Raw genomic sequence first — 22,244 nt, forward strand, 5'->3', positions numbered from 1 at the left:
TGTGGCGCTTCAAAAACGTCGCTATATGACTATAGGCGGCGTTTTCTAAAAACGCCGCTAAAAGTTCTACTAATAGTTCCGTGACGTCACCATGCCATTTAGCGACGTTTTTAAAACGCCGTCGTATCTCTTCTTAAAAAATCCTTTAGCTACGTTTTTAGAAACGCCGTGACAGCCTTTTTTATTTTTATTTTTAAATTGTGCTAATTTTATGTGATTGAACCAAAAAATACTTATAAATAAAATTAAAAAATAGCACTAGTATGAAATAATAATTCCCATTCAAAATGCAACATTAATTCACTTTTCCATTCAATTTAATATCTAATCACCATTAAGCACAAAATAACATATCCAAAAATCATGTTTTAGCAAAGACATTAGTAGAGAAAAGTGTTGAGCTATAATGATGGATCCAACTATATTACTACCAAGAAAATTATCTCCAACTCAAAAATGTATTCCTGCTTATAACATAAATTTCAAGCTTGGATGAGTTAAATTCAAATTGATGAGAGAGCTCATTGTTAATCTTCACTGGTCTACACGCCTGCATCAGAACATATACTAAAATCAGATTTACCAAAACAAAACAATAACAAGGTTATCTTATTTAAATGCTTCAATCCTTTATTAAATAGCCAATGCTGTAAAATAACTAGCATGTCCCTGCCATTGAGTATGTTCAAGTGGCTAGATCCCCATCAGCCACAATTTAATTTATTTGTCCCTCAATAAAAGTGGCATGTGCATGATTGAGTGTCTAGTCCACTATTTGTACTGAGACTTCAGAAGAAAGGGCATGAAATAAGAAGTTGAGTTTGAAACTCAAGAAAACCAGTACGATATTCTAAATTTACATAAATAATAAATTCATCTTTTGGTCATTTAAACTTCACTAATCTAATTTCATTTAATAGAGAACATGAGAAAGAAAAAAATAAGTTTGCCCTTACCAGCACCCCACCCAGTCTTGATGCCAATGGTTTCTTGATAATTCCCAATGAACTGCAAGAAATGCACTTAAGTGAGCAAAATACCATATATAGCTCAATATAATTACAGCTATGTTGTTGAGAAATTAAACCATATATTGCTTATAATGTAGGACTTTGGCAAGCTAAGAGACCAAGACACATAAGCAGCTGATAATGCAAAGACAATCAATGAAGTATGTAATATGAAAAATCTTTCATTATTGGCAGAATCTTACATTAATGTCTCATACCCATCACATGCCTCACCAACTCATCTACTTTATGCCATTTGATTGGTGAGCAGCAAGAATTCTTCCATGGACCAGTATAATAGTTAGTCCTAATGGGGAGGCTCTGGACCACTTTGCAATCTGCATATTGAAGCATCAAAGTGATCACAGAGCTTGTGCAATCTGCACTCAGAAATAGAGTGATCACAGGCTCTGGACCAGTACTTCACATCTCTCTTTTCTACATGTTATCTATTCTTTTATTTGTTGAATTGACTCACTATTAAACATTAAGCAAACATCATGTCTTAATAGATCTAAAACCTAAACTCTAAACCAAACAAAGTCAGCAGTACTATAAACCTAACCGCATAGGATAACAACTCACGTCCAATACCATGATCCTTCTCCGCCTATGTTTCTCTCTATATCGCTCTCTCTCCCAACTGTGAACTTCCCCTGCTCTCTCTCTCTCTGTCTCTCACAAATGTAGTATATACATGTGCTATCAAATACCACCTATAATGACATATACCACCTTTATTGGGCCTAGCTTCTCTCTGATTCTTAATTGGCTTAGAAAGGTACTGTTGGGTATATTGGATCAATTTTTGGACTATGTTTGATAATTATTACCAATTGTAGGGCTCATAGAACTGAAACCAGGGGAATGGCTAAGAGTTTGCAGAGGATTATGCTCTATAGGGCTGCCAAACTAAGGCCAGCTACCTGCCAGGAATGTGGGTAGCAACTCAGTTTTTAAGTCAAAAAGCAGATAAATAAACTAGAAAAAGGATCAAGAAATTATAACTCAAACGAGAAGACACTAACACTCTCACAAACTGAAAAATAAGGGAAATTAATCCCAGAAGGCATTACCTGGAGGGGAGTTGGTTATTGATGAACTCAATTGATGCCTGAAACTTCGAGATTCATCTTGTTCAAGGTCTTGGTTCAGATGCAACATAAGGCTAAAGGTAAAATATGTAACAAGGCAACATTTGTATCAGTTAAACTATTTGACAGACAGACAGAGATCCACTTAACAGATTCTACAAATCAAACACAAAAATGGCTCAAGTTTGACAATAAATAACAAAAAGTAAAACAAAACATGATGTTTGGCAGGGAACAACACAGATACACATAATTAATACTTCTATGACTATAGGGGATTTCTAAAAGGCATATGTATATAGAGAGCCAATGGTAGAGTAATTAAAAACCGGGAAAGCATGGAAGATGGGGCATTAAATTTTGTTATTCTGTCATTAAATGGATCTCATCAACTGAGCACGATGCAAACATATAACAGTAGCAAATAACTTCGCCACTAATATCATGTTATCTGGAGCTTTGGGAGAAATATTAAATCATAAAAGAAGATGAAACATCTCCTAATACAAGCATTAGAATTTGTTAGTCAAAGTAAGAAAGTTATTATCATAGACAACTCAACAACAATTTCCAGCCCTGTACTGAATGAGCTGAAATACTTTTTACTTTAACCAAACATTATCCTTTGAGTCAGCCCCTCAATATCTACAACCCTGCAACCCTCCCACTTTATCGTTGGTCTTTTCTAACATAATCAACCCATCTAATCAGGCACATAAGAATGGAGAAGGAAAGGGGAAGGAGAAGGGAAAAAGAGAGACATAGAGCTCAATCACTGTTTTATAGTGTAATAATTTATGTTTTATTGATTGATGTATTGATATTCTGTCTATTACAAATGATTCCTTATATAGATGTAGGTGTAGTGGATGGTGGTAGTGGGTTAGGTTTAGTGGAGTAGGTGAGGTGGTAGTGGTGTAGTGGGTTAGGTTTAGTGGAGTAGGTGAGGTGGTAGTGATGGTAGGTGATGGTAAATTCTAACAGCCCCCCGCAAACTCAAGGAGGATAGAAACTAACCAACTTGAGTTTGAAGAGAGGAACAAAACAAGAAAATACATAAAAATAAAAAAGGATAGGAGACACTGTATGGTCGTGTCAGACCATTGGTGAAGACACTGTATGGTGGTGTCATAACGTGGTAGAGGACACTGTATGGTGGTGTCATAACGTTGTAGAAGACACTGTAGGGGGGTGTCATAACGTTATAGAGGACACTGTATGGTGGTGTCATAACCATGTAGAGGACAGTTTAGGGGGTCATGTCGGACCGTTGTAGAAGACAGTTTATGGGGTCATGTCGGACTGGTGTAGAAAACAGTTTACGGGGTCATGTCGGACCGTTGTAGCAGACAGTTTACGGGGTCATGTCGGACCGTTGTAGCAGACACTATTGTGACAGTTGTGGTGACAGTTTACGGAGTCTTGCTGGACCCTTGTAGAAACTAACCGGAATCAATGTCGGGACAGTTTACAGAGTCTTGTCGGACCCTTGTAGAAATTAACCGGAAACAATGTCGGGACAGTTTACAGAGTCTTGTCGGACCCTTGTAGAAACTAACCGGAATCTATGTCGGGACAGTTTACAGAGTCTTGTCGGACCCTTGTAGAAACTAACCGGAATCTATGTCGGGACAGTTTACAGAGTCTTGTCGGACCCTTAAAAAAGTCGCACCCTCAAAAGGTGTGCCCAATCTTTCAAAAAGGCGTACCATCAAAAGGCGTGCCCAATCCATAAAAAGGCGTGCCATCAAAAGGCGTGTCCACTTTATCAAAAGATGTTCCATGAAAAGGCGTGCCAGTTTGTCGGGCGTCAAGAGGCGCGCGTTGCGCGTGGCTGCCTCGGCTATTTAACCAAGACGAAGGCAGAGGCTGAGGCAGAGAAAAACTTAGAGAAACCTCTGAAAAATCCTTTGTGTTGCTGAGAAAGAGAGTTCCTTGTGCTGAGAGATATTCTGAGAGAGATATTCTGTAATACTCTGTTGTCTGAGAGAGATTTCGGAGAGAGATACTCTGTAACACTCTGTGGCCCAGAAAATGGCTTCATCTTCCCGGAGTCTGCTCACTCTCTTTCCCGACCTCAACGAGTCAACAAGAGAGAGAACTGGTGCGGTGGCACTGGAACCTCAACCAAGCGCCCCGGAGTTTGCTCCGTTGAACTTTCCGATGCGGTCGGTGGAGCAAAGAATGGCAGTGCAGTCAGATGTGGAGGCCAATCAGTATACCTTGAAGTCATGTGTGGAAACCATGACGGCGGTCACAAATTTGTCAAACCGGCTGCAGAGTAGGACAAATGAGGTGCAACAGTTAAACTCCCAGCTGGCTCTGCTCCAACGCATGTATAAGGATGCGCGAGCAGAGATAAGTGTGCTAAAGGCAGAAAACAAGGAGCTGAAGCGGAAGGCCACCGTGATGTTCCGATTCGGAGGGCCGCCATATGCTGCAATCGAGGAGCAGGGAGTAGTGATCGTGCCCAGTGGAGTGGGAAACACGAAGGCAGCACCGTCAAGGGCCGTCCAGGAATGAGGCAAAAAGAAAAGACCGGCGGCAGAGTAGAGAAGAAAAATCTTGCCTGTGGATGGGGTTGTTTTGTGTGTTTTGTTTTTTGTTGTTTTTTTTTTTTTTTTTGTAAAATGTTGATCGGGGTTGATCCCCGGTAGAAATAAAATGAGTGTATTGTGCAAATTCGAATGGCTTGAAGGTACAAGACTGAGCAGAAAAATTAGATGGAATGAATTTTTTTTTTTTGGATAAAATAAAATAAATAAAGATAAAGTGGGTAAAGTGATGGGATAGGAATTAGAGTGGGTATAAATTTGTACAAAAGAATAATAAAATAAATGAGTGGAGAAGGTTGGTCCACGCACACACACAGTGTATGATGGATTGTAAATATATATATATATATATACTGAGAAAGTGGGGAACAAAGGGATTTGGTGTACAATGATGAAAGATAAATGGTTGGAAGTTGAAAAAGTAAACAAATACGAAGATAGATGGCTGGATCACGTGGGTGGTGATTCCTGCTACCCAAGTTTTTTTTTTTTTTTTTATTTTTATTTTTAATATTTTATGATTGTTTTGCATGGTCTGAACACCACTCACCCGTCTGACCCCAAGAGAGAGAGAGAGAGAGAATACCACTCTAAAGATCAGAGAGAGGACTCAGTCAGATTCATTAGACGAGGCAGAGAACTTCATTTGGTCGAGGGCTTTGTGGTGAGCCCACGACTCGATGGTGAGATCGGTCTTGGAGTTGAAGCCGAATCCGCAGATGACGATAGAAAGCTGGTAATGTAGCAAGGAAGCTCCTAGTCCTCCCACTTCCTTCACTTCCCGGCGGCGGAGGAGTCCGGTTGAAGAGAAAGCCGTTGCGGGAGCCGCCGGAGTTTTGGTCGGAGAAGAAGCCGGAGACTGAGCCAGCATCTTGTAGAGAGAGAAAGGCCGTGGAGAGGAGAGAGACTGAGCCAGCATCTGAAGATCTCTATTGTACTCAATTACTGAGACCTCTCTTGTGATGGCTGAAACTCTGATCACACCCAATTCACACCCAGATGGGTCATCGGATTCTCCGGCTCCGCCGTCAATCGAATCTCTGTTCAGCAGAAATGTCGATTTCCACCCAGCGAAGAAGCCATTCTCTAGGTTCAGCAATGGCGGCGGAGGGTTTCGGTTGGAGACTCTGAACCCAACTACTATCACGGATCCACGGAGGCTTGGTGCGTCGGGCCAGGGCAGTGGTCAAACGGGTCTGGTTGGGAAGAAACCAGATGGGTCGGAGTTTTTGGATGTTGGGTTGGATCCTGAGCTCACTTTTGGGATTACTTTTCGGAGACTTGGTTCTGGACTGGAAAATCTTGGTTCTGGGTTTGTCCGGCGGACGGCCAAGGCGAGGCTGCCGCCCGCCGGTGAAGCGGAATCACTAAGTTCTTAACCTCGCTCTGATACCATGTAACAATTTATGTTTTATTGATTGATGTATTGATATTCTGTCTATTACAAATGATTCCTTATATAGATGTAGGTGTAGTGGATGGTGGTAGTGGGTTAGGTTTAGTGGAGTAGGTGAGGTGGTAGTGGTGTAGTGGGTTAGGTTTAGTGGAGTAGGTGAGGTGGTAGTGCTGGTAGGTGATGGTAAATTCTAACATATAGTGCAAGTACACATCCAAAGTATATAAGCCAAAAGGGTGGCAGACATGGGTGGGTTTTGACCTGATGGTGTTGGGAACCTCATTAACCAAATTCTGCACTAGGATTGGCCTACATATTTCATACTGGTAATACAAGAAGTTTGCACTGCCTACTCTTTTAGCCTCGAAATTCGCTTGGTCACTGTTTAACCTGTACTTGGGCATATAATGTTTTTAAGCCAAACATGATCTTGCTTTGGGGTGTAACCTGGACAAATTGAACCCGAGCAACCCGAAAACTAGGCAACATTTTTTTGATTTCGGCCTGTGCTTGAGCTGAATTTGTTCAGCCCAAATTAAATTCGGTTCAATCCTGAATTGGGTTGTCGAGACAAACTGAACCCAAATTCATCACATATATGTCGGTGCGTGTAATTCTTTGACTTGACTTTCCCACTCTAAACCTTTTTCATTCTGCTATTTCATTTTATACTCCATTCTCTTTAAAGAAGTTGACCCACTGCAACTTTTTCCTCCTCTCAACTGACCCACCATCTTCATAACCTCTACCTCTCTCTCTCTCTCTCTCTCTCTCTCTCTCTCTCTCTCCCTCTAGAAACACCATCACATTTACAGACAAACATCTCTACAAGTTGCCTGAGACAATCTACAACTTTTTAGAGTTTTCCACAAAGAGAAGCCAACTAAGTTGTCTACATTACTTGTTTCAAGCTTTCTTTGAGTCCACAATTCTCTTCCACTATTCTAAAGAATGACTTTTGACTTGGAAGTTGTAAATCAAGATCATATCCTACTTTGTTACTTGTAAGTGCAAAAACAACTTGATCAGAGTCTTCAATCTACTACAGAAATCTTTAAAAAAACCAAGCTAAATTTCTTTCTTCCGTGATGCATCTAACTGCATCCAAGATCTCTAATTTACTTGTCTCTCTAATAACCATAAGATATCATATTCTCGCCATGTTCTTCCTTACAGAGATTTCTAATGCATGCTTCCTGCCCATTATCTTCATTCACTTCTTTCTGATCAGAGTGCAATGCATATTTAAATAAACGGCAGCAATCCCCGCCACATAGAAAGAAAAGCAATGTTACAGTGAAAGAGGTCTCATAGCCAAAAGTGTTCCTCATCAGAACCACAGAAGTACTTCCCAAATAAATAAATAATAATTAAATACCTGTCCCATTTTTATTCCTTGACTAAAATGAACAAATTCATTCACTGTCCCATTTTTTTCTAAAATCAAGTGCAAGAGATTAATTCATAAAATACTTGAAATTATTGTGTTGTAATAGTTCAAAATTTATCATCAAATTACAACATCAACATATTGAGCACACATCAGCATCATGAAAAGTTCAAAAAACTATTGCATTCAGCAGCACTGTCACGTATGTTTGACTGCTCAAGCAGGTGTTGGTAACCAACTCATGTTGTTCAATACTAAAACAATTTAACGGGAAAGAAACTAACTTTCATTTAGTGTTGTTGTTTCACTGAATGTTCAGAATCGTATGTAATAAAAACAAAAGCATACAGCAGGGAGAGAATCACCTATTGTTTGAACTTTCCACTGTGAAGTTATTGGCCACTAAATTACTACATATTACACCCCAGCAAATCACAATGTCAGTTTCAGTTTCAAGGGTACAAGTCAACGTAGAAACTGTCAGTTTCAGTTTGTTGATAATTGTTATAGACCAAAGAAGGAATGAACTTCAAAACTTACAAAAGAAGTTTGTTGATAACACCCATTTACATGTGTTTAAATTAAGCTATGAATGGTTATATAAGAAATACTTACATATTCAGGAGAGATGTACTCATTTGGGCAGGAAGGGTACCGGCTAATTTGTTATTCCCAAGAAACCTGAGCATAAAGAAATTAATTCAAGGAATAAAGAGTACACCATAATCACCAAATTTCATCTCAACCCAATTTCTACAAAAGGCATAATCAATTGCATTAAATTGTAACATGGTAAGAAATTCAATTTTTTTGTTTTTGTTTGTTTGTTTTTTTTTTTTTTTGGTTGAGGAAAATAGAACTAAATGACCAAACTATCAACATAAGAGTGAAATTACAATAACTACAAGGGTAATTTGCCTTTAAAATTAATGGCCAAACATAGCACTCAAATACTACAATTAAGCTTTTCATATCAGGGCAAGAGACTGATAGCCAGATTTATGTAACATATAAAATTCATTCAGTGAACTTGCAAACTTCACTCCTTTTTGGCACAACTTCCCTATCAGTGGACATGTTTTAAATTCTTACACACCTGAGATTCACATGTAATCCACTAATTATGAGGTATTAGTTCCCTTGTCAACAGCAATTTCCACATAGCACAATGTCCTAATTGGATAAGAAAAATAGATGGATTATCCTTTAAATTACCAGCTCATAGCAATACCATATAGCAAACTAAAAACATAAACAATTCTCGATATAAGATATGCCTTTGTATGAATGAAAAACCAACACATTTGAGCAATAGGCACTTTGTTCAAACACTAGATGGTTTTATTTATCCAAAACCCAACAAAGGGGTTCGGTGAGAAAAAGAAATCCAATTGGGAAGTAAAGACTTCAAATTGGGAAGTAAATAAATAAAAATGAAATACCTTCGTATTGAACCACTCTAGCTGGCATTCCGAGACAAGTGTCGTCACTATCCTCCCGTCTCATTGTAATCTTAATCTGATACCATCTACAATGCACATAAAATTAAAAAATTAGAAAGAAATGATCAAATAGAAAGAGAAATGGATATAATAGAAGAAGAAGAAGTAATAGAAGCATACATACCCTTGTTGGAAGAGGTTGAGATTATGAAAGCGATGAATGAAGATGACAATCTCATAACCAGCCTCAAGTAATTTCTTCCATCATATCCACCAACAACATAGAGTATGCCATTAATTTCTTCTTAATTTCTTAGCTACAACAGAGAGCATACCCTTTGCATTCTGATCCCAGACTCACATCACAAAAATTAATAGCTTAAAAGCTAATCTACACATGAATGACCACACTCATATATGTTCAAAAACTCTTAGGAAGCTGTACCCTCCTCAGTAATGTTCTCATGAGAGAGAGAATGCCAAACATTATCTTGACAATTATCAATAAGAATGTAACAGGGATTTTCTGCACACCCTGGGATCAAAATGTAACAGGGAATTTCTGCTTAATTTTTGTTTAATCTCCCATTTATCAGTCAAAGTTCTTACAAAAAAAAAAAACTTTCAAAAGCATATAGAAATAAAAATTAAATTCACATAAAAGAGAAAGATTCAATAGAAGTTATGAAGACAAACCTCATCTTGACAATAATCAATAATCTTTTTGATCCTCAAGACCTCCCCAAAAATCTGACTATCTTCTTCAATATCACCAGTCAATGCCTCAGCTTCTCCATAACTGTAATAGGTTCGAAAATAACCTAGAAATCAGAATTTTTTCTCGGAGGAATCTATATGCTAATTTCGTTGGCCCCTATTTTTAGTGTTGAAATCATCAAGAAAGTAGTCATAATGAGGCTCATATTTCTGCCCAACTTCATAGTGGAGAACAAAAGCTGAAGGCTTTTTATGATTTCAAAAGCAGTAGGAAGAGAACAATACAGTTGTTCATTTAGAATCAGAAGACAGACATGAATACAAAAATAAAGATAAGAAATTTCAATTTGTAATTTCAAAAAAATTGTACGCAATTAAAGCAATTATAGTCCATTTCATTCCATGAAACACCAAACATAAGAAAAATTATGAAAATTAGATTCCAAAGTAGCAAAATCAAACAATACCAAACAATGTCATTGAAATCTCAAGTTCATTTTATTTGATACAAGACACCAAAAACACCGGTCGAAATTGTAAAATGAAGATCTCTCTTTTATGACCAAACTTGTGGAACAAAAGTAAAATATAAACAAATAGCATAACAGAGCCAGCAAATTAAATCAAATAATGAAAAACCCAAATCCACAGTAGTAAATTAAATCTAAATCAAGTTCCATCAATCAGAACAATAAGGCTTTTACCACAGCCAATTTTTCTTGACCTGGATTGAAATTGCAAGGAAAAGAACAAGATCAAACCGAACCCCTCTTTATAAGATGCAATCTGAGACTGAGAACACAAATCAAACCATACATACATATATATATATACAGATAAGAAATGAAAGAAAAGAGGGATTTGAAGATGGAGTTTTGAATCACAAATCCAAGAACTCAAATGTTATACATGCAGCAAAATTCGAAAGAAATAGAGCGAGCGAGCGAGAGAGAGTACCGATTAAAGTTCAGAGTTCAGATCTGAGCTTCTGGAAGACGAGAAGAGAGAGTTTTAGAGAGAGAAAGTGTAGGTATATATATATATATAGAGAGAGAGAGAGACACGGTGGAGCTCACCTTAGTGAAATCAAAATCGCAGGTGCAGATGATGGTGGCGCTGGAGCTTCGAAATCGAAATCGCTCTGAAATCACCGAATCTCTGAGTCCCTGCAAATAAGGATCAAGTAAGAATGCCTTCAAACATTGATTTCATAGATCTCTCTATTGATTTCATGGATCTAGAGAGAGAGAGAAACGGTGGATCTCGCTACCTCGAAATTTGGAAAAATGGAGCTTAGTAGATCTAAATCGAGAGAGAGAGAGAGAGAGAGAGAGAGAGAGAGAGCAGATGGTGATGGCGATGGAGCTTCGAAATCGCGGGTGCAGATGGAGCTTCGATGGAGCTTCGAGAGGATTGAGAAAGAGAGAGAGTTGTAGCATTCTGAGTTTCTCTCGCACGGAATCAAAATAAGGGTCTCAAAAAGAGCACGGAGGAAGCGCGTGTATCCACAGCATTTGGAGGCGTTTTTAAACGCCTTCATTTATAAAACGGTGTAGTTTTAATTAAAAAAAATGTGACGGTTATAAAACGTCGTTAAAAATTTAAAAAAGTAGCGCTTTAAAAAACGCCGTAAAAAAAACGCCGTTAAATCTCATTTTTCTTGTAGTGAATGGTAAAGAATTGAAATCGTTATTTTACCAATCCAACTCAACTTCAATTACAACCCCCTCTTTAAGCAGCTGGCTACATGAACCCCCATTTTTGTCGTTATAATCTATTTGAGACCAGATACAATATCGAAGATTGGGCAATATTGCCATTTCAAAGCATCAACTTCTATACACCAATATTTATGGTCTTGGATCATTAATAATGATTTTTCTTTAGAATTCGGCCATTTGATTGATCCACTTCTATCATGTCAATATTAATCACTACTGTTGGAATTATAGTTCTTATTTATAGTGATAATTATATGTCTCATGATCAAGGATATTTGAGATTTTTTGCTCATATATGAGTTTTTTCAGTACTTAGATGTTGGGATTAGTTACTAGTTCTATCAAGTTCATTATGGGCCTCCTTTTGTCCTCATAGTTTCTATGACTTGACCAAATCACCTTTTTGTGCTTCGGTGCTTGTTTTGACCTTGGTAAAAATGTAGAAATTGTTGACCATATGGCAGCATGCTTCTTGCCCAGAGCAAGGCTGTTCTCCCTTTTCCTATGTTCGTGCTATGAATATAGCGTTCTGCGTGCTAATGACTGATCTATGCAGTTGGGCAATCACGTGGACCTTCTTTGTAAGGGCGGACTGCATGCACGGTTTGTAAGAACAAAAACAGATGATCTAGCTTGATCAAGGACGAGCAGGATGATGTTATCTCGTATTTACTTCAGAGGGTAAATGACAAGCGCATTTTGGTTCTATAGGATAGGGCACTCGTAAAGAATGGGACCTATGTATTCTAAATTCTAATACATCTCAGCTGCATGCTGTGGGATTTTTATTATTATTATTTTTAATTTTTGTTTTAAAAATTTGGTGGATGCTAATCTTGATCGACTTTTATTGATTTGTAGAGATGTACGTTTATCAAGTACTAATGGGAAGTGTTGGGTTTTCTTTTGGTTTAGAAACTTTTTTTCATATTTTAATCAACATTTTTTTACTTTTTAGAAGAATTTAGATTAGGCGCATCTAAAAATAAATAAATAAATAAATAAATAAAATTGCCTAAAATATGAAAATAGTTCACTTAAAAAAATCATCTAAAAAATTTATGGTTGGGATCCTCTAGAGTGATTGTGTGAAGTGATCCTCTAGAGTGATTGTGGATGGGCTCCTTCTGGGGCTTTGGTACAGACCGCAACCAACCAACCCAACCAGCGTGCACCCCTATACCTACCAACCAATTTGTAAGAGAACTATTCCACTAAAACACAAGAGAATATGATATTTTTAAGATGTCTATCAGAAATAGAGAGAGAGAGAGAGAGAGAGAGAGAGAGAGAGAGTTGCAAATCATGTGAAGACATCAGATTTCTGAAGGACATCAGACTTTTGAATGATTAAATTTAAATCACAAATTTATAAAAAAAATAATATCCACGTAACAAATATAATCACAATTGTGAATACCTGTCGAGCTTTCGCAAGACATCTAACTACTGCAAACCACTCTACTGAATGCACCTGCTCCATCCCTGGAATAGCGTCTGAATGCAATACAACCAATGAAGAAAAGAGGACCTCCATGCAATTTTCCATGTTTGATACGTACTCTCGAGTGTCAAGAGAAGTTTCCATACAAAGATACAGACCATTCTAGCACGAAACCCGCAATAAGCTTTTCTGTTTTACAGTACAGACTTCTCCAGAGAGTAACGAAGATAAAAAGTTAGCCACATCATCAAATAGTTTCTCAAGCCCAGAACCCGAGAATATTTTTATCAGGTCTGCCAGATGAGAGTGAAACCATGATTGAAGATTCAGCTCAAGTGTCCTGAACCTGGACAGGTCAGACAGCTCATCGAGAAAGCTTAGGAGTGGATCAAATTGGTTTGCATGAGCTAAAGACAACTGCAGGCATTTCTCCCCAAGGATTCCACTTTTAAAAGCTAAATCTGGAGACAATGACTCGGCAATTTGACCCTCATATTTCATGCCCCGTCTAATGATTGTTCCCCAATCCAATGCTGGTAGTCTGGGAGCTTAAGAAAGGCAACGTAAAACAGTTGCAACTGTGTATACATGTGAAATGGTACCTACCTGAATTTTATAAAGTAAAATAGAAAAAACAGAAAAGATTGGAAAGGAGAGATTTGTATGCATCCACCGCAGGCATGGGGGGTGACGGAGAATTTTAATTCAATACTCTGCATAAGAAGTGAAAAGGCAAATAGTTTTCTGATTGATAGTTGAATCAGATAACAATGTGATTTCTTAAAAGAACGAGCAATCTTGAATCATCTCTTTATGTTTATGGAGGAGCAGCATATCCACAAATAAATTACCCAAAACTAAGTCAATACGTGGATATTCACATCTACATCATGAATACTAGTCAGCTTAAATAGGTTACACAAGTAAATCATCTTTCCACATAAGTCAATATAAACCTTATAAAAGACAATTTGGCTATAGAGATATAAAAATAATAAATACATCAATAAAGAGCCTAAGAAAATTATTCAGAAGCTCCTGAGTTCGCCTATAATTCTACTGTAGTGCAAATATATGTCACATTAAAGAGTGTCAGTCATAATTGCAGTATAAAATATTTTCTTCTATATAAGAATAAGGTGCTTTGATTACGAGCAATAGAGTGCTTCAACAAGCAATTCCTCATTATCCAACTAGAGACCTACCCCAGGATAGTTCAGATGCATTAGCCACAAAGAGAGCTCCTTGACTACATTGTCCTTGAGAAAATTTTGAGATACATATTTTTGACTAGCTGCATCACTTGGGAAACTACTCTCAGTGTTTTGCAATTCTCTGAACCACAAACAATGTCTAAGAAATGAAACTGCCCATGCTGCACATTGTTGCAGTTGATGGTCATCGGAATTTTGTGCGACAAGAAACATCTCTTGTACCAATGATGTCAACTGGGACTCCAAAACAGGACATGAAAGTAAAGGACCCATTATGTAAAAAGAATCCTGTAAAGAACAATTAATACTTGTCAAAAAAAGCGGAGAAAAAAAATTCAAATCATCAAACTTAAAGAAACACTGAGTTTGGTAATGCAGCAAAATATAATCACCTTTTGGTCATAAGTGGTGCGCAAAGTCTTTAAAGGGTAATTAGGAACCAGAGTTCCAGCACCTGCTCCTAATGCATTAACAACACCAAGCATCCCACCAAAATGGGTAAGAGGAGGGTGAGGGTTAGAGTAACTTTTCCGAAACAAGGCCAACAAATCTTTTACGACTTCAACTTTCAAAGGGTGCACACCTTCATTCAAAATACAGGCAAGTAAGCTTCCTGCTTCAACGCAAGATGCCATCAACAAGCTCTGATGGAAGATGCCCGATTTCCTAACAGACACTAGTTCCGAAACGAGCTCCCTAAAGCCAATCACTAGCTGGTCGAGTTCATTATCATACATCAGTTCTACTCTCTGGCAGAATGCCACTATGGACGGAAGTGCAAGACAAGATCCCACAGATAATGCTATATCCAAACCTTTACTGCTTAAAGAGTTTTGAACTGAATGATTCAAATGTGGAATCCATGATAAGACAAAGGCTTTAATTTTTTGCACAACATCATAGGCCCCAGATCTGTATATTGCACCAATAGAACTCCCCAGACAGAGGACAAGTCCTGCAATACCCCATATATCTTCCTCCAAATCATTATAGTTCTTATCCAATGACTCATAAGTTACATATGAATCAGTATCATCTGTACCCAGAGGGAAATATACAGAGAGACTTTGTAGAAGATCAGATGAAGATGGAGTAAACTGACTTATCATCTGAGACAAGGCCCTATTGATATTTCCAAGTAAATCTACTTCCTGCATCTTACAGGTTTCTTTTTCCAAGTCGGAGTCATCAGAAGCTTCAACCAGGTAAGAAGATCTTGACATGAAAATCCCAATCCAACTCCATAAGCTCCTTTTACAAGGGTGCTTCTGCTACAAGATGAAACCTGAAAGCACAGACCATGAAACAATAAATTAGACACCATTTTTTATGTAAAGTTATTTCCATATCATTATCACATTCTTTTAGTAGTCCTACGTTCAACATGCCTATAGGGTATGTCAGCAGGAGATGATAAAAGAGAAAAGAAAATATTCCATTCCTTCCTGCTTTATGGCTGATTTCTGAGTTGAGAAAAGAATAGTGAGGCAATGTTTTAAGAACTTTTCTTTTTACAACAAAAATTATCCTCAGAAATGGGGAGATAATTGGAGATAAAGTTTAAAAGACAATTGAGGAATGAAACACAAGATAAAAGCACTAAAAATATGACACATCCACCAAAAATGTTTATCCATGAATATATTCTCAATTAAGCCATGAAATTTTATGAAACAAAGCATCAAGATAATTTGATTTTAGACCACAGTTTATGGTACGTGATGATGTTTTGAAAACCATAATTTGATAATTTGATTCAGCAAACTTCTTCACAGCAACATGTTCCAAGTAGTAGGGCACCAGAACTGTGTACCTGAATAAGTGCTTCGATGTTTTGGAATTTTTGCTTGTAATCAGTCACATGCAAGCAACTTGAGATCAATCCAAGGGAAATAACAGCTGACCACTGGCGATGTTCGTGCTCATACTGGAACAACCAATCAAGCAGGAATTTTGAAGCAGTTGATTTAACAGCATGGGCAGATGGAGGCAAGACCTGGAAATAACAAAGTTTTTCTAAGGACTCAACTGAGCAAGGCATGTTAAATGGGGAATCTAAATTAACTACAAGCATATCACTGCTTAAGATTAACAATCTCCAACAGAGGTGAATCACCAGAATTGATGAAGTCTACCAAGTTTGGAGAGCATGACTTGCAAGCAAACTCAATCAATTAAGTCTAGGTGATGTTTATTTGCTAATAACCAGGTAACTCAATTTGATCATTGCAACTTATTCTGAAGGTTATTATTTCTTACAATGGAGTAGGTTACATTTTTTTTTTTTTTTGGGATCAACAACAAAATTTTATTGATTAATCAAAAATAAGAAATGAGGATAAGGCATCCTCTACAAGAAAGAAAAATAAAGGAAAAAAACATAACCCAAAACAAACGACTACAAACAATAGAACTCTACATGTCACATACCGACATGTAAAGAGGGAATTTTGTGATTTTTAACTGCCAACTCTGGATAATTGTTGGTTGGTTGTGAATTCTGTTGTCTTTGAATTTTGAAATGCCTAGGTATGTCTACGGCTGAGGATTAAAGTTGGAAAATGCTATAAAAAACATTGAAATGTTTAGTGAGAATGTATCGTCTCCGCTCTTGCCTTTTCCTTTTGCGAAGGACTTGACTTTTGTTGCATATTTTTTAGCTTGCATGCTTCTGAATTTTTCAATTAGTTAAGCTCACTTGGATTGGGAGACATTAGAACTTCCTTCAGTCCTATGTTTCCTCTGGTTCTTCATTTTTATGCATAGTCTATGACAGGAAAGATGCATTTTAATCTGTGTTTGTTTAAGCATTATCATGTCTGAAAGGAAGAAATTGCACACGTTTGGAAGAGGAAATCTTGTCTTCATCTTTATTTAGTTAACCCGACCTGCTATCCCTTTTGCAAGAATCTTCTAACTTGAATCATGTATAATACATCTGCTATTAAAACCAATACTTGAGCTATTCTTCATGTATTTGTGAGATTCACAAATGGGATTTTGAATTATATTATTTAGTTTATATTTTCCAGTGTTTGCACTGCTAACTTTGGTGTTTACATAATTGTATTAATTTGAATATCAAACAAAAGTTTGATCTATATGATAAAGTAAAGGTCACATTTAGTGGCTTTTAATTAGGATGACTGCAAATTTTCCGGTGTTAATGACATTTTCAGAAATCAAGACACATCTTCCAGTTTGATCTAATGGTGTGAACTTTTGTTGTAAGGGTTTATTTTTTCTATTTTTTGTGTGGCTTGCCATATGGGGCCTTATTAAAAAGATGTTCATTTTTTTTAACCAATTCTAAATAATTATGGCTAGACCAGCCCATACGGGTCAGGTTTAGGAAAAAAAACTAGTTCTCAACTGAACTTTTTGATTTTATTGGTTGTGGAATTAAAATCAATCACATACTTGCGATTTACTGTAAATGAAGAATTCATAAGAGATTTTAAGAGTTTTATAAAAATTTATCAAACTTTACATTGAAAACAAAGGAAGAAAGAGGATGGTGATTGTTTTATAAATGGTTTCATCCTCAATTTTTATTGTAATACATGTAATATTATTGATTACTGATTTTTAATACTCAAAGAATTGGAATCTGAAAAATATTTAACTAAAATATTTCAGTTGATATTGTTGTAAAATTTGAGAACCAAAACGAATCGTACTTCATGAAAAACTGACTAAAAATCAAAATTTCAAAAATCAAAACTTCTGTTCATCTTAATTGGTTCGGTTCTATCGATTTAACTTAATAAAATATGTACAAGTGATATATGACATCTTTTGGCAGTACTACATAACATCTATCAACAAATATGAGCATCCTCTCTTCTGTGTTTGTACTAATGCTATATAACATCTATGTTTTTTTTTTTTTTTTTTTAAATCAGCAGTGCTATATAACATCTTTCAATAAAAATGAGCATGCTTGCTCCCCTCCTCTCTTCTTTGCAGACAGGCATAAAAAGTATGAAAATTATGATATTGGGAGAAATCTCACCCTACATATCATAGCTTCAAAGAAAGTTTATTGTACAATGTTGCTCTGGGGTCATTGAAAGTGCAATGTCTAGACTCTAAGCTTCAGATAAAATTCAAATTGAGAGACATCAAGAATTCTCATCATTACTTAGATTCGTGGACCCATTTCAATTCTCATCATTGCTTAGAGAAAATTCAAGTTGTTTATTAATTAATAGTAGTAATGAGTCATTTTGTAATGCCTATTAATATATGAAGAAATGAGATGATAAAGGGGAGGGAGTTGATTAAAAATTATTTGCAAGTGTGTCATACTTGGAGTGAGTGATTCCTCCTTCTATCAAGCGTGTGGCTTGGTCGCGCCGAGTGGCATCCGCGATTAGTAGCGTCGAGTGGCATCTGCTACCCCTTGGTTGAGTGGCATCCCGGGCACTATCCTATCCTAATTCCTTCATTGTAGGCCTCAGCCTGCATCAGATTGGTATCAGAGCAGGAATTTCCTGTTGTGGTGTCATTTTTTTTTTTATCTCAAACTCTTCATATTCCATCCCTTGTTCTTCTTTCAACCAACCATGCCTCCACGACGACAACAAAACAAAAAATCACAATTATGGTTGTTAAGCCTAACCACCATCTGTGAATTAACAATCACAATTTTTACTACTCAAATAATACCTAATTAACATATCCTCTCTGATCACGACACATAATTATTAACTCCACACCTAGGCCAAACAAAAAAAATTGAATAGGAGAGACCAAAAAAAAAAAAAAGGTGGAAAAATACCAAATAGAAATATACCAAACAGAGAAAACTACATAATCATTCTGTTCTGGAGAGGTTGTTGTCAAATTGGGTAAGAGAGAGAGAGTAGTAGAATCTCAAATAAGCTCATCATTTAATTTTAAATTTTTTAGAGAAACAAAAAAAGAGAGTAGTTTTTGAATATAGAAATGCTAGAGACTAAGAAATTGACTACAAAAAATATAACGCACACACATCTATTCTATTATTAAAACCAATCACAAAAGTGAAACATACAACCAAAGTCATAGGAACAAATGCAAAATACATGCAAAACACAGTGAACACAGTGAAGATGTTCACCAAATAGAAAAGGAAAGATCACACACACAGGAAATTTTGGTTCCTGTTATCAAAGGAGGAGGAGAGTTCTTCGTCGGTATATAAATCGTGGATATTATTCCTCTGTATCCCTAATCTAATGTTGTCGTCTTCACTGTAAACAGAGAAACAATAATTTTGACATAGTTCGTATTTTACAAAATTTTGACTTACAAACAAAATATTATTTTCTGCCCATTTTTTTACTTCTTCATTTAAGAAAGGAAATGAATTAAAGGGGCTAGTATATGGGGGCCTCTCTCTTTTGTAATGATCCCTCGAAAATGTTTTTAATTTTGGGTATTTTGTGATGTAATCGGTGGGACATCTTTCTTTACAGAGAGCAAATAATTGCTCCTCCGTTTCTGCTTCGCCAAGTATTCCCCTCCAGAGTTCGTCTCTGTTTTTTAAAGGACTTTTCCCTTTAGATGAGAATTTTCCCCATTCGACGAACTTGCCCCCTTTCTGTATATAGTGTCGACTTGCTGTTGGCGAGTGGAGTTTTTCTATATTTGGATGGTAGATCCTCCCGTTGGTTCCAGTGAGATCGAAAAAACTCGGGTTGGAGGTTCGGATTTTCTTCGTGCATTGAACCATGGCATGATGGTGAGGGTTTCCATCTTCATGGAGCTCCCTTGCGACAAGTATGTAGTATGGCTGACAGACTAGTTGGAGAAGGGATTGGAGGAGTTCTAAGAGTTGTTCTTTTGGGCATGGGCATTGTGGGTAGGTGAGGAAAACATTCTTGGCATAAAAACGGAAAGAGGCTTGGCGAGGCATTTTGTAGTGGTAAACAGTGAACTCACACCAGCCGTACAAGGCCTCCCTATTAGTTAAAAAACCTGGTGTGAATGGTGTGACTGGGGAGGCGCTGTATTAATATTACCAGCGCCCCCCCTTCCCGCTGATCTGGGCCGTCCATTGATGTACTTATGGACACGTGTATGGATGTGGTTAAAAGTCAGTCACACTCGGGCCCAGGTGTGAGTGGTGTGAGTACTTTTGATTCCTTTGCCAGATAGTGCTATACACGTGTCACTTTTCTGGTGGTTTGCGTGGTTGTAAAGAATAGATGCTGTCAGAATGATAGACATAAAGCAAAGGTGGGAAAATAAATTTGTCTGAATTATTTTGAATGGGGAATCTTCGTCCTTACATGCGGGACAGTTTTGCTACATATTTGGTACCATAAAATATTTTAATGGCAGAGAGGAATATGCTTTTGCAGTGGGATAGATATTGTGGTAAAGCTGCTTTCTGGTACCTTGTTTCGTCCCTCATTTTCTTTTTGTCTTTTTTGTTGATTTATTTGGTATACAATGTTGTACTCCTTAGAAGAGTATCCCGAGAATTACGGGCAATTCACTCAAATGTGTGTAGATCACTTCTTGACGTGGCAAAAAGGACTGTGGGAAGAGAGCCGGCGGTCAGCTCCTGCGAAGTTTGTTCTGGTGTACGAGGAACAGAGGGCAAATATATCAAAGCTAAAGTGTCTGAACAGAAGGGTTAACAGAGATAAGAGAATCTGCAGAATTTGTAGGATAAAAGATTTGGAGTGTTTTATAAAAAATGAAAGGAATAGGAAACAGCTAGTATAGGACCCCCCTTGCGTACCGGACGTCAAGGACACCGATGGTCAGTGGATATAACCGGAGTTACCGTGGTCGTGCACCTTTTAAGGCGGCGTATGTTCGCCGACGGTACGTTCAGAATATTCTGCGTTATATTAAGAAGACTAAGAGGGGAGTAAGGAAGTTGCAGCTGTACAATGAACAATTAAGGGACGTTAAATTTGATAATAAAGGTGTGGTGAGATTGCTTAATAGTATTGAGTTGGGTAATAAGAGATGTGACCGTCAATCAGACAAGATCGTGGTTAAGGGTATAAAATTAATTGGGGAATGTTCAATTGGGACAAGATGCTAAAGACAAAGTTGTGGTCCACCACATATTATTTTTCATCATAAGTGATAATAGTCCGTCAGATTCCGTCCCCACACCGAACAAGATATTTATGTGTATAGGTTTACCTTTTTGCTTGAATTTGTTATACATGATTGAAATATGCTTAATTGTTTCTCTTAGTTTACATCTCTATCTCTGTCCATGTGTGTCTCTCTCTTGAATTTTGTGGACATTTGACTCAGATTTGGCTACAGTTTTGTGTATTTTTTGAAATATAGATCTCTTTGTTTTGCAATTTTGCGTTTTTGATTTTTCAAGCATAGATTTTGTAACCAATATTTTTCATTATTTTCCCCCAGGTTGATCTCGTAAATCTTTTTAGAGGAAGGGCTAAAGAAGGAGCAGGGCCGGCCCTGGGCTAAGGCTGGTGAGGCCTGTGCCTAGGGCCCCAAAAATTAGACTCAAAAAAAGGCCCCAAATTTATTACTCTTGCACTATATTAAAAACTTAAAATGGCCAAATTCTGTTTAATTAATTTAGGCTATTTTAAAGGGGCTTCAAAAAATCTATTTGGCCAAATTGATAAAAGGCTCAATTAAAAAATATTTATAAGTGTTAGTTGTTAGTCCAATTAAAAAAACAAAATATATGTATATGTATTAGTTGTTAGCCTAATTTTGTGTGGCCTATTTTTTTTTTCTCTTTATGGCCCAATTATGTGTTTTTTAGTATTTTTTAAAAAAATATTTCGTACAATTTTTATTTATTTATTTTGTAGATACATCTAATTTAGAAACACTTAAAAACTATAATATTTGTGTTTTTTTTTTTTAAAGAAAAAGTTACCAAATACAAAAAAATATTTAAAAAAATACGAATTACAAACTGAGATAATATTTTTAAAAACTTTAAACCAAACACAGTGATTTTTTTTTTTATAAATATCTAAAAGGGCCCTGAAAAACTATTTCGCCTTAGGCCCCCGAAAACTCAAATCCGGCCCTGAGAAAGAGAAGCTCACCGGGACGCCGCTACCCCGTGGACGCTGCTCCTTTCTCTTTTTCTGTCCCTCTCCCTCAGTGGACTGAAACTCTTTTTTTTTTTTTGGTGGAAAAAATAAAAAAAAAAATGTTTAGGCCTGCCCAAGCCCGCCCAAAGCCCGAGCCCATGGGCCTAGCCCGAGGCCCGGTCCATTGGCCCACCCAAAGCCCGAATACCCCTGGGCTTGTATAGC

At 37.1% G+C, this 22,244-nt stretch overlaps 1 long non-coding RNA gene and 1 pseudogene across 6 annotated transcripts; both read right to left on the minus strand.

Moving 5' to 3' along the window:
- Positions 1 to 423: 423 nt before the first annotated feature.
- On the minus strand, positions 424 to 10,933 carry LOC114304627 (uncharacterized). Of its 5 annotated transcripts, none has more exons than XR_014340872.1 (9): positions 10,875 to 10,933; positions 10,681 to 10,770; positions 10,562 to 10,592; positions 9,072 to 9,686; positions 8,888 to 8,973; positions 8,061 to 8,126; positions 2,087 to 2,178; positions 957 to 1,008; positions 424 to 550 (listed from the first exon to the last, which is right to left on the minus strand). It is a non-coding gene; the product is annotated as an uncharacterized LOC114304627 (long non-coding RNA). The 5 variants fall into 5 exon arrangements; XR_014340875.1 differs by having other exon boundaries at positions 9,072 to 9,232; positions 9,584 to 9,686; positions 10,681 to 10,918; XR_014340873.1 differs by adding an exon at positions 1,844 to 1,936 and having other exon boundaries at positions 10,681 to 10,918.
- A 1,761-nt stretch (positions 10,934 to 12,694) lies between these two features.
- On the minus strand, positions 12,695 to 16,419 carry LOC114295793 (protein RST1-like; annotated as a pseudogene). Its single transcript, XR_014341372.1, has 5 exons — positions 16,414 to 16,419; positions 15,797 to 15,979; positions 14,376 to 15,268; positions 13,975 to 14,271; positions 12,695 to 13,375 (listed from the first exon to the last, which is right to left on the minus strand). The product of XR_014341372.1 is annotated as a protein RST1-like (transcript).
- Between the last annotated feature and the right edge of the window lie 5,825 nt (positions 16,420 to 22,244).

Source organism: Camellia sinensis, chromosome 9, assembly GCF_055761805.1.
Source record: "Camellia sinensis isolate YWXY chromosome 9, ASM5576180v1, whole genome shotgun sequence".
NCBI lineage: Eukaryota > Viridiplantae > Streptophyta > Magnoliopsida > Ericales > Theaceae > Camellia > Camellia sinensis.